The following is a 14,290-nucleotide window of genomic DNA, read 5'->3' as shown; positions in this document are numbered from 1 at the left end:
TATATATATATACATATATACTGTATGTATATATATATACATATATATGTATGTATATATATATATATATATATACATACAAATATACATGCATATATACATATATATATGTATATATATATACACGTATATATATATACACGTATATATATATATATATATATATATATATATATATATATATATATATATATATATATATATATATATATATATATATATATATATGTATATATATATATATATATATATATAATGTGACCAAATCTGCTGGGTCAAAAGTATACGTACAGCAATGTTAATATTTGGTTACATGTCCCTTTGCAAGTTTCACTGCAATAAGGCGCTTTCGGTAGCCATCCACAAGCTTCTGGCAAGCTTCTGATTAAATTGTTGACCACTCCTCTTGACAAAATTGGTGCAGTTCAGCTAAGTTTGTTGGTTTTCCGACATGGACTTGTTTCTTCAGCATTGTCCACACGTTTAAGTCAGGACTTTGGGAAGGCCATTCTAAAACCTTAATTCTAGCCTGATTTAGCCATTCCTTTACCCCTTTTGACGTGTGTTTGGGGTCATTGTCTTGTTGGAACACCCAACTGCGCCCAAGATCCAACCTCCAGACTGATGATTTTAGGTTGTTCTGAAGAATTTGGAGGTAATCCTCCTTTTTCATTGTCCCATTTACAGCAATGTAACCAAATATTAACATTGCTGTATGTATACTTTTGACCCAGCAGATTTGGTCACATTTTCAGTAGACCCATAATAAATTCATAAAAGAACCAAACTTCCTGAATGTTTTTTGTGACCAACAAGTATGTGCTCCAATCACTCTATCACAAAAAAATAAGAGTTGTAGAAATTATTGGAAACTCAAGACAGCCATGACATTATGTTATTTACAAGTGTATGTAAACTTTTGATCGCGACTGTATATGTATATATATACCGCATATGTATGTATATATATATATATGTATATATATATAAAAAAAAACTTAAAACCCTATAAATAACAATATATATACATATATACTGTATATATATATATATATATATATATATATATATATATATATATATATTTATATATTTGCATATATATATATATATATATATATATATATATATATATATATATATATATATATATATATATATATATATATATATATATATATATATATATATATATATATATATATATATATATTTTTTTTTATACATACAGTACAGGCCAAAAGTTTGGACACACCTTCTCATTCAATGCGTTTTCTTTCTTTATTGCTTATAATAACAATATCAGGTCACAAAGTGTGGCTGCAATGTATATTGAAATCCAAAGAAAAACAAAGCTAATGATCACATCAGACATGCAAAACTGTACAAGTTATTACAAAGCAAACCGAGAAAAAAAACCAAATTAAATGAAAAAGAAAAATAATATTGAATTAATTGTAAAGATGACCTCACTAAATGCAAAGGCGATTTTTTTTAAGGGGGGGTTTGGATGGTTATTTATATATATATAAATAGATACAGTACAGGCCAAAAGTTCTGACACACCTTCTCATTCAATGCGTTTTCTTTATTTTCATGACTGTACACATTGTAGATTGTCACTGAAGGCATCAAAACTATGAATGAACACATGTGGAGTTATGTACTTAACAAAAAAAGGTGAAATAACTGAAAACATGTTTTATATTTTAGTTTCTTCAAAATAGCCACCCTTTGCTCTGATTACTGCTTTGCACACTCTTGGCATTCTCTCGATGAGCTTCAAGAGGTAGTCACCTGAAATGGTTTTCACTTCACAGGTGTGCTTGAAGCTCATCATCAATGTAACTGACAGCCACAACAGAGAAAACAGTTTTCGTCATTACTGTTCAATTATTGTAACATCTGTCGAGACGCTTTAAGGAGGACATGAATTCCATCAATCACTTTATTGAGCAAAACTCTTTATTGTCGGCCATAAACACATGACCAGAACATTGGTAAATAACTTCTATCTAGCAAAAGTGGTCATTTTCTGCTGTACAAACCAGACCAAAAACAACTTTGTCATCTGTCATATCAACAGCACCCGCTCGCTCTCTCTCACCTGCACCAACACATGCACTCATGGCACTTAGCCAGTGATGCGTTTACAGCCACACAAAAGTCGGACAACTCCAACACCACACATAACGTGTAATTCCAGGTCGTTACACTATGATCAAATGTGTGCTTATTCTACTGTCCTTTATTAAGAATCTTAATTTATAAATATCAATCATGAAATGCTGTTATTATTATAAAGACATAATAAAAAATATATATTTTACAAACAGAAAGTTACAGGATTGTACACATGATCCCATGCTTACATCTCATTGTGCAACATGTGAATGTTTTAATGGGAACTAAACACTTATATTAGAAAATAATCTCATGGAAATGGCGGCTGTCATTTTATTATAATAAGAAAACATTTAACTTGTTATTAAGTCAGGTTTGGGACAGGTGTGCTGCTGGTGTGGCCACAGTGTGCACGTCTGACGTTGCTACATGTGCTCCACTGAATGCTCAGGGAGTTTTGTCGTTTGCTCACAAACATGACCAATTAGAGGGAACATAAAATAGACAGAAAATAAAATAACTGTTTAAAGAAAGATTTATCCTTATATGACTCTGGGTTTTTTTTCTATTGATTTATTTAAATCAATAAAAACAGCACCATTGACAATAACAGGATTGAGGAAATCGCCACCTTTAGGACGTCCACACGAGAGAATACGTAAACATTCACGCCATCCAAAAAAATAATATAAAAAAATATTGCAAAAACTATATAGACAAAAAAATAAATGACAAAAACAGTAAAATGGCCAAATTAATAGTCAAATGAATATATTTTTAAAATCATATTAATCACACTTTTGAATTTGGATTCACCATGACTAATGGTAGGTTATTACTCGTTTGCATAAATGAAATTAACGTAAAAAAAGACAAATGCAATTCTATCGTCGGAAATGTCATCCAGCAGCATTTTTCAGACGTTTTACTTCAATGCATGTTATTTATTTCCTCAAATTTGAAGTGAAATTTGCCAGCGAGCACACCAGTCTCTCATCTTTGCACTGATCTGGTCACTGACCGTATAACAACCTTTCAGATGAACATCTGCGGTCAAGATGAAGGAGCATGTACGGTCAAAAAAAAGAAGAAAAAGCAGTATGTATGCAAAACATGGTTGATGCCATATTTTTTTGTGATTAATCACAAGTTAACTTGTTTATTTTGACACCCCTAAATAATAGCAACAAATAAAACAGAATATAAGCGCATAAGAGTTTATAAAATACAATATGAGAAATACAATTAATAAATATCAATAACATACACGTACTACCATAAATTCCGGACTATAAGTCGCTACTCTTTTCCTACGCTATGAACCCTGCGGCTTGTAAAGCGATGCAGCTAATTTATGGATTTCTCTTTTTTGCTCACGGCCGTAATGTCTTGTGTTCAACAAACACACATCAAAAAACACAGATACACTGAAACGGTGTGTTATTGTTTGTGCTATGGCGCCGTCTTTTGGGCGAGTTCGCTCACTGCAGGTGCAGCTGGGTGAATGCCTACAAGTGTTTCCTGTTGTTTAAAGCTTTGAACTGGAAGTACAAGTGCCGTTCCGTCTTCTCGTCGTCCATCGCGTTTCTACTTGTATGGATTCTTCATTCAACGTTCGCAAGTTTTACAATATAACTAAAACTATTTTTACTTACTAAACCGTCCTATGTGTGATGTCCGTAGGAGTGTTTTCATGCATATTTGTACATGCTATCGTAATTTAATTAGCTAATATGCTAACGTGTTTACGAGTGTCTGTGTTAGCATTACCAACTTACGGCATTCTCTTTGTATTGTTTCAGTTTTGTAAATTCACCACAACGTCACCGTGGAGTTATTGAGTCTGTTTAGCTGATTGGAGAGCTAGCTTCCGCAGCCCATGACGGTGACTTCTGTTTTGTTTGATCAGCCATTTTACTGCCGTGTTACAGGCACCGTTGGGCAACAATTAAGGTATGTAAATAAATATTTACAGAATCTTTTGTTGTAAATAACTCATTTCACAACGTATATATCTGCGGCTTATAGTCCGGTGCGGCTAATATATGGAAAAATCTTTTTTTTTTTCTTTTCTAAAATTTGGTGGGTGCAGCTTATATACCGGTGTGCTCTACAGTCCAGTAAATATGGTAATTGTAATATGCATTTGCAATATTGAACATAGAATTACTTACACAATACATATTCTTCTACAGTATATACTTATTGCCAACCCACTCTTAGTAATTGCAGCATAACTTACATGATAATATCTTAATTTCCCCCATCAGGTGTCTTACGAGGTAGAGTAGTTTTACTATATCTTGTTTAAATTGATTTCAATTTGTAATGTTAACCTCTCTTTACACATGTATGACAGGGGTGGGAATATAAATAACTCTCACAGTATAATATTGCTTAAAGGCCTACTGAAACCCACTACTACCAACCACGCAGTCTGATAGTTTATATATCAATGATGAAATCTTAACATTGAAACACATGCCAATACGGCCGGGTTAACTTATAAAGTGCAATTTTAAAATTCCCGCCACACTTCCGGTTGACAAACTCCTTTGGATATGATTTATGCGCGTGACGTCACAAAAGCAACGGAAGTGGTTGGACCCCATCGGACCCGATAGAAAAGCCTCTTGTTTGCTTCGACAAAATTCCACAGTATTCTGGACATCTGTGTTGGTGAATCTTTTGCAATTTGTTTAATGAACAATGGAGGCTGCAAAGAAGAACGTTGTAGGTGGGACCGATCGGTGTCTTAGCGGCTAAGTACAATACTTACAGCAACACAACAAGGACTACTTACTACGCCTCGCCGATGCTTGCCGCCAAACCCACGGATGAAGTCCTTTGTCGCGCCGTTGATCGCTGGAATGCAGGTGAGCACGGCTGTTGATGGGGAGATGAGGGCTGGCTGGCGTAGGTGGAGCGCTAATGTTTTATCATAGTTCTGTGAGGTCCGGTTGCTAAGTTGCTAAATTAGCCTTAGCATCGTTAGCAACAGCATTTTTAAGCCTTACCAGGCTGAGAATTTTTATCCGTGTAGTTACATGTACATGGTTTAATAGTATTGTTGGTCTTCTGTCTATCCTTCCAGTCAGGGGTTTATTTATTTTGTTTCTATCTTCATTTGAGAACGATGCTATCACGTTAGCTCAGTAGCTAAGTGTGTCACCGATGTATTGTCTTGGAGATAAAAGTCACTTTAAATGTCCATTTCGCGTGCTCGACTCTCATTTTCAAGAGGATATAGTATCCGAGGTGGTTTAAAATACAAATCCGTGATCCACAATAGAAAAAGGAGAGAGTACATAGTTCTGTGAGGTCCGGTTGCTAAGTTGCTAAATTAGCCTTAGCGTCGTTAGCAACAGCATAGTTAAACCTTACCAGGCTGAGAATTGTTAACCGTGTAGTTACATGTACATGGTTTAATAGTATTGTTGGTCTTCTGTCTATCCTTCCAGTCAGGGGTTTATTTATTTTGTTTCTATCTTCATTTGACAACGATGCTATCACGTTAGCTCAGTAGCTAAGTGTGTCACCGATGTATTGTCTTGGAGATAAAAGTCACTTTAAATGTCCATTTCGCGTGCTCGACTCCCATTTTCAAGAGGATATAGTATCCGAGGTGGTTTAAAATACAAATCCGTGATCCACAATAGAAAAAGGAGAGAGTGTGGAATCCAATGAGCCAGCTTGTACCTAAGTTACGGTCAGAGCGAAAAAAGATACGTCCATCACTGCCTCTCAAGTCCTTCACTGTAACGTTCCTCATCTACGAATCTTTCATCCTCGCTCAAATTAATGGGGTAATCGTCACTTTCTCGGTCCGAATCTCTCTCGCTCCATTGTAAACAATGGGGAATTGTGAGGAATACTAGCTCCTGTGACGTCACGCTACTTCCGGTACAGGCAAGGCTTTTTTTTATCAGCGAGCAAAAGTTAAGAACTTTATCGTCGATTTTCTCTACTAAATCCTTTCAACAAAAATATGGCAATATCGCGAAATGATCAAGTATGACACATAGAATGGATCTGCTATTCCCGTTTAAATTTAAAAAAATCATTTCAGTAGGCCTTTAATACAGTAATTAAATATTAGCTGATGGCATCATTTTGTCCTTCATAATGTTAATAAAAATTCCAAATTGTACCCTTTTTCTTGTACAACATGCTTGTGTGCAAGCCGTATATTGTTCTCTTTTATGCAAATTCCAAGCATACAAATGTGAGAGTCTTTTTTGTTTTTGTTTTTGTTTTTTAGACAGCAAATTTGGGTATTTGCCACGTCATCCCAGCAGGGTGCGGGAGCCACACCGGAGGGGGACAGATGGACTCGAATCTCTTCCCGTGGTTTTGTGTTTTCAATTTCATACACGCCAAGGCAGAGTGGAGTCAGAGAAACACTACAGAGAAATGTTTGCTCACTGATATGAGGAGGAAACGCTCTAAAAAAAGGCACGTTGAGGAGATACCAAAAACTGGTACCAAGAGACTTGGGTGTTGCCAGCAATGTCTGTGGAGGAAAGCAAGTCAAGAATAAACTCAAAATGAGAACGGTCAGAAAACTGGAAAAACAACTTAACAGACTTGTTAAAGTGTACTGAGCACATCATTATTGTGTCGTTTCAAGCTAGCTTAGCGGCTAGTTTAGCGATTAGCATTTTTGTTTGCTTTTGCCTGCTCTTACTCTGTACTTACTGGTAGTCTCCACCATGAAGTTACTGGAAGGTAAAATAATACACACATGAAGTGTCTACGCATGTAGGGATCATGGTATATCAACAATATAGTTAACTATAAACAAAGGTTGTCCTGTATACCGGTACTAATAAAGTACCGCTGTATTAATGAATTAAAAACGGTACTAAACGGCTTCTGAAAAATAACGGTACATTTTTTTTCTCCTCGGGCAGGATGGCGCGCGGTCATCACAACGTGACATTGCTGGTAAAACGAGCGAGAGGCGCATGTTTGACAACAGAGTACTTACAAGCAGACACAGTGTGTAGTAGTGTTGTCCCGAAACCAATATTTTGGTATTGGTACCAAAATTATTTCGATACTCTTCTGTACTTTTCTAAATAAAGGGCACCACAAAAAATTGCATTATTGGCTTTATTTTAACAAAAAATCTTAGGGTACATTAAACATATGTTTATTATTGCAAGTTTGTCCTTAAATAAAATAGTGAACATACAAGACATAACTTGTCTTTTAGTAGTAAGTAAACAAACAAAGGCTCCTAATTAGTCTGCTAACGTATGCAGTAACATATTGTGTCATTTATCATTCTATTATTTCGTCAACATTATTAAAGGCCTACTGAAACCCACTACTACCGACCACGCAGTCTGATAGTTTATATATCAATGATGAAATCTTAACATTGCAACACATGCCAATACGGCCGGGTTAACTTATAAAGTGCAATTTTAAATTTCCCGGCAAACTTCCGGCTGAAAACGTTTTGATATGATGACGTTTGCGCGTGACGTCAATGGTTGAACCGGAAGTATAGGTACACCATTGTATCCCAATACAAACAGCTCTGTTTTCATCGCAAAATTTTACAGTATTCTGGACATCTGTGTTGGTGAATCTTTTGCAAATTGTTCAATTAACAATGGAGACTGCAAAGAAGAAAGCTGTAGGTGGGATCGGTGTATTAGCGGCCGGCTGCAGCAACACAACCAGGAGGACTTTGAGTTGGATAGCAGACGCGCTATCCGACGCTAGCCGCCGACTGCATCGATGATCGGGTGAAGTCCTTCGTCGCGCCGTCGATCGCTGGAACGCAGGTGAGCACGGGTGTTGATGAGCAGATGAGGGCTGGCGTAGGTAGAGCGCTAATGTTTTTATCATAGCTCTGACGAGGTCCCGTAGCTAAGTTAGCTTCAATGGCGTCGTTAGCAACAGCATTGCTAGGCTTCGACAGGCGGCACAGCATTAACCGTGTGGTTACAGGTCCAGTGTTTGGTTCGGTGTATCCTGATAGTAGTATTGTTGATCTTCTGTCTATCCTTCCAGTCAGGGGCTTATTTCTTTTGTTTCTATCTGCATTTAAGCACGATGCTATCACGTTAGCTCCGTAGCTAAAGAGCTTCGCCGACGAATAAACTTGAACTTGAACTTGATGTATTGTCGTGGAGATAAAAGTCACTGTGAATGTCCATTTCGCGTTCTCGACTCTCATTTTCAAGAGGATATAGTATCCGAGGTGGTTTAAAATACAAATCCGTGAGCCACAATAGAAAAAGGAGAAAGTGTGGAATCCAATGAACCCTTTTACCTAAGTTACGGTCAGAGCGAAAAAAGATACGTCCTGCACTCTCACGTTCCTCATCCACGAATCTTTCATCCTCGCTCAAATTAATGGGGTAATCGTCGCTTTCTTGGTCCGAATCGCTCTCGCTGCTGGTGTAAACAATGGGGAAATGTGAGGAGCCCTTCAACCTGCGACGTCACGCTACTTCCGGTACAGGCAAGGCTTTTTTATCAGCGACCAAAAGTTGCGAACTTTATCGTCGATGTTCTCTACTAAATCCTTTCAGCAAAAATATGGCAATATCGCAAAATGATCAAGTATGACACATAGAATGGATCTGATATCCCCGTTTGAATAAAAAAAAATTCATTTCAGTAGGCCTTTAAGGACAAGTGGTAGAAAATGAATTATTAATCTACTTGTTCATTTACTGTTAATATCTGCTTACTTCCTCTTTTAACGTGTTCTATCTACACTTCTGTTAAAATGTAATAATCCCTTATTCTTCTGTTGTTTGATACTTTACATTAGTTTTGGATGTTACCACACATTTAGGTATCGATCCAATACCAAGTAGTTACAGGATCATACATTGGTCATATTCAAAGTCCAGGGACATATTTCCTGAGTTTATAAACATAATATACATTTTAAAAAACAAAATAAGATGTTGTGATGCCAAAAAATATCGATGTAATCATAGTAGTATCTACTAGATACGTTACTGTACTTGGTATCATTACAGTGGATGTCAGGTGGGGATCCACCAATGGCATTTGTTTACATTGTGATGCCGGTGAGCTACTGTGTCTAGTGAAGCATGTTTAGCTATTCCTTGTCCTGCAGGGATGATACTTGTAAGAAACTTACTTTATTTGTCGCCATGGCGGCGAGGATTAGTGATTTAGTGGAAGTGGCGGACCGGTACTTTATATTGACCGCAAACTTTGTACTACTAGACCAGTCTGGTGCTCCACTCTTTGTGCTGATGAGCTACACAAGCCTGTTGTCTTTACAAAAACTGGATTCCTAAATTTAAAAAAAAAAATAAAACATATATTTTGCAAAACTATGAAAATATTCATAAAACGATCTTGCCTTATTCCAAACTTGCTCCAAACGATTTGTTTAGAATTTGAGACTTAAGTGACATATTTTTTCTTTAGTTACGTCAGTGGCTATCTCCAGATATGGTCGAGGTTTACTCGAAGAGCTTTGCGCGAGTCCGCCATTTTTATTAAGTTGTAGTCCAAAGTTGTAGTCAATAAGTTCCTTAATTTTCTCTCTTCTCTTGTTGTGGGGCAGACTGGCTCGTGCATGCACATGCGTGCTAACATCCTCCGTTGTAGCGTAAAGTAGCTCTGGTATGGACAGTGGACAGATACGACACTGCGATATGACACCAATCTGTACGGAGTGAAAAACATGAACAATCATATTACAGTATGTGTAAAGTATTATTTCATGTTTTGTTTGTACACAGCTAGCCAGACAGCGTGTGTACTGTAGTTGTAATACCAGACATGGCGTGCTGCGTGTATCATGATCAATATTAAAGTGACTCACTTGATGGACAGTTGTGCGTTCAGTCCAGCTGGCTGGGGGCGTTTTTACAGGCTTATTTGGGTAAGCACTTCATTTATGTTGAAATAGCTTGTCTCCAAATTCCACATTTATAGCGTCAAAGTCACGCAGACCTCACTCTTTCAGCTTCTGTCTGCTCCAATGTTACACGCTGTTCTTTGTGCTCGCTTCTAGAAGCAGCAGTTCATCCTCAGCCTCAAAAAGACAAGGTTGTGTATCCTCATTTGTCCAAAAATGGTCGTCTTCGTTGTTTGTTATCAAATCTGCCATGAATAGAAAACACTTGCGTTTGTTTCCGGAAGTAAGAACACACAGATGTTGCCGGAAGTCCAAAGTAAGCTGCTACGGAAACGGAAATAAATTCGTGGAAGAATTAGTTCTGGCAATGCTTAAAATAATCAAATTTCGGGTAAATGTTGAACATATTACAGTACATATTGTTATAAAATGTCTGTTACTACATTATATATATATACTTGCAGTGTGTATATTGTACATATTACATATTGTTATGAAGGTTTCTGTTACTACATTATATACAGTCATGGTCAAAAGTTTACATACACTTGTGGCTTGTACAGCCCTTTGAGACACTTGTGATTTAGGGCTATATAATAAACATTGATTGATTGATTACTTGTAAAGAACATAATGTCATGGCTGTCTTGAGTTTCCAATAATTTCTACAACTCTAATTTTTTTGTGATAGAGTGATTGGAGCACATACTTGTTGGTCACAAAAAACATTTATGAAGTTTGGTTCTTTTATGAATTTATTATGGGTCTACCGAAAATGTGACCAAATCTGCTGGGTCAAAAGTATACATACAGCAATGGCTAAATCAGGATAGAATTAAGGTTTTAGAATGGCCTTCCCAAAGTCCTGACTTAAACGTGTGGACAATGCTGAAGAAACAACTCCATGTCAGAAAACCAACACATTTAGCTGAACTGCACCAATTTTGTCAAGAAGAGTGGTCAAAAATTCAACCAGAAGCTTGTGGATGGCTACCAAAAGTGCCTTATTGCAGTGAAACTTGCCAAGGGACATGTAACCAAATATGAACATTGCTGTATGTATACTTTTGACCCAGCAGATTTGGTCACATTTTCAGTAGACCCATAATAAATTCATAAAAGAACCAAACTTCATGAATGTTTTTGTGAACAACAAGTATGTGCTCCAATCACTCTATCACATTAGAAAGAGTTGTAGAAATTATTGGAAACTCAAGACAGCCATGACATTATGTTCTTTACAAGTGTATGTAAACTTTTGACCACGACTGTATATACTTGCAGTGGTGTGCCATCAGGGCCAGCAAGGCCTTCTCTGCTGGCCTAACATAACCAGAAATCATGATCATAATTAAAGATAAAAGTATTTTTTTATTTACTTTCCCTAAATAGCTAAAATTATTCATATTCTCTTCATGTCATATTATTCTCCTTCCAGCGCTGTTGTTTTTAGGTTATACAGTTTTTATCCAATCAGAATTCAGATTCAGATTCAAATCTGCCAGAAGCCTTCAGATTCAACAATGCTTTTTTCTGTGCACTGTAAGTGAACGGGCACATACAGTTGATAGACAGTTGCGATAGCCAATCAGATCACGAGTTGTTGTCAGTAAGGCCTTCTAGATGGCCTAAGGCAGATATACATTGTGATGTTATGAGCCAGGTGACATAAGAACTCCATTACCCAGCATGCCACAGTGGTAAAGAGCATGAGCAGTAGCCCCGTTTAGGTTGTTGAATGTAGACATGCCGGCCGGTTTTGTAGAATAAACTTTAAGCAACACGCCTCGTCAGCATCTTTTATGATTAGGCAAGACAACACATACATTTGCAAGGCCATTTTCAAGAAGGATATTTAAAGAGAAATTACATCTTGTGAGACCATCTCGGCCAACTCCGGAAGCTAGCTCAGCTGTCGATGAAATGAAGTGAAGTGAATTACATTTATATAGCGCTTTTTCTCAAGTGACTCAAAGCGCTTTACATAGTGAAACCCAATATCTAAGTTACATTTAAACCAGTGTGGGTGGCACTGGGAGCAGGTGGGTAAAGTGTCTTGCCCAAGGACACAACGGCAGTGACTAGGATGGCGGAAGCGGGGATCGAACCTGCAACCCTCAAGTTGCTGGCACGGCCGCTCTACCAACCGAGCTATACCGTAAATGTGAGTTTAGATATTTTATTTCTTAATTTTTTTCACATTTTAAAATGTTTTTTGCAATTTTAATTTTGACAGTACCACATAAGATGTTTTAATTGCTGATGCGGGTTTATTGATTTTTGAATGCGCCAGAAAATAACCCGTTTTGTACAATGTCCAGTAGAGCGTAAATGGGTTCCTGTATAGTATTTCTCCAGCAATGGTCATGTGGTGACATGAATGATGGTATTTTGAGAGGTAATCATTGAAGTACCATGAATTGATTTGCTACCATGAATTGATTTACTTACTTATTTGGGTGTTACCATTTAGTGGTCAATTGTACGAAATATGATAGATAGTACTTTATTGATTCTTTCAGGAGAGTTCCCTCAGGAAAAAATTTACTGTACTGTGCAATCTACTAATAAAAGTTTCAATCAATCAATCAAAAAAAAAAGTCGGACATCACTGAAGGCCTAGGTGGGAAACACACGGCCCGCCACTAGTATGTTCATTACATATTGTTATGAAGGTGTCTGTTACTACATTATATATAGACTTGCAGTGTGTATATTGTACATATTACATACTGTTATGAAGGTGTCTGTTACTACATTATATATAGACTTGCAGTGTGTATATTGTACATATTACATATTGTTATGAAGGTGTCTGTTACTACATTATATATGTATTTGCAGTGTGTATATAAAACATATTACATATTGTTATGAAGGTGTCTGTTACTACGTTATATATAGACTTGCAGTGTGTATATTGTACATATTACATATTGTTATGAAGGTGTCTGTTACTACGTTATATATAGACTTGCAGTGTGTATATTGTACATATTACATATTGTTATGAAGGTGTCTGTTACTACATTATATATGTATTTGCAGTGTGTATATAAAACATATTAAATATTGTTATGAAGGTGTCTGTTACTACATTATATATATACTTGCAGTGTGTGTATAAAACATATTACATATTAGTATGAAGGTGTCTGTTACTACATTATATATATATACTTGCAGTGTGTATATAAAACATTACATATTGTTATGAAGGTGTCTGTTACTACGTTATATATAGACTTGCAGTGTGTGTATAAAACAAAGTTGTTTTAGAGGGATTTGAAGGCTACAACGCTGACTCACACTAGCCACATCTTTCAAGCATTTTTAATCATCTTTAAAATCTAAAAAAAAAAGAAAAAAAGACGTGTTCTTGTCTCTCATAATAATGATTGTGAATGATAGGCACAATTCCCAAAAAGTGCAGTTCATCTTTGAAGGCGCTGCTGACCTTTTTAAAATGCACGCTTTGCTTAGCATGTTAGTTCATGTCCAATAAAAAACGTAAATTAGACAAATAATACCGCTTTTTTAGCGAAACAAGCCAGTGTTTGCAAAAGCCTGTCAATATTTCTTTCAGCAAATAGCAGGATCACAAACATCTCCTCCACTTCCATGCCTTGCAGCCATGACACACTCTGGAGCCGTTCACATTCTCGCTCCTCCGGCAGGAAAACAAAGCGCTGCGTGGCAACTTAACGGAGAAACATCTTGCACAAACAACAATGCATGTGCGTGTGTGTGTGTGTGTTTGTGTGTGTGTTTGCTCTTGTACCCTCGCTTGCTGGCTGTTGAGTCTCTGCCAATAGATTGTATTATTGGCTGTATTTACCTAACGAACACATACAGCGGGCCTTTGTGCCAGGCGCAGGAGGCGGACGCAGTCTCCATGGAGACAGTTAAGGGAAGGGAAATACATTTATTGGCAAAGGGGAAGGGGCGTGATGAGACAAATCACCCTAATAGGCAGATGATGAAGCCTCATCTCCACGCTGACATGGAGCAATATTCTCTAGAAGATTGGAAAATGGTGACCGTTGACGCACAGACAAAAAAAAAATGTTTGTTTTGCCTCTTGGGAGACGCATAATTCTAAATTAGTCGGATTACTGATCTAACATATGGAGATGTGAAGTAAAAACTTAGCCCTCAAAGATAAGTTTAATGTTTGCTGTCGCCCGAAATAGAGAAATTACAAGTGGTTTAAGGACATAGTCCTTAAAAAATTGTGGTTGATTGATGAGCCTTTTGTTTGCTTTTGAGTATTGCTGCAACATGCTGAGGGCAGTTGCC

At 36.9% G+C, this 14,290-nt stretch overlaps 1 protein-coding gene across 1 annotated transcript in view; it reads right to left on the bottom strand.

The window, feature by feature from the left end:
* zranb3 (zinc finger, RAN-binding domain containing 3) overlaps positions 1–14,290 on the bottom strand; it is a 278,301-nt gene that overhangs the window by 19,654 nt on the left and 244,357 nt on the right. The window lies entirely within an intron of this gene.

The sequence above is a fragment of the Entelurus aequoreus genome, linkage group LG01 (genome assembly GCF_033978785.1).
Source record: "Entelurus aequoreus isolate RoL-2023_Sb linkage group LG01, RoL_Eaeq_v1.1, whole genome shotgun sequence".
Taxonomy (NCBI): domain Eukaryota; kingdom Metazoa; phylum Chordata; class Actinopteri; order Syngnathiformes; family Syngnathidae; genus Entelurus; species Entelurus aequoreus.
The sequence above is the reverse complement of the archived record's forward strand: the minus strand, read 5'-3'. Positions and strand labels throughout refer to the sequence as shown.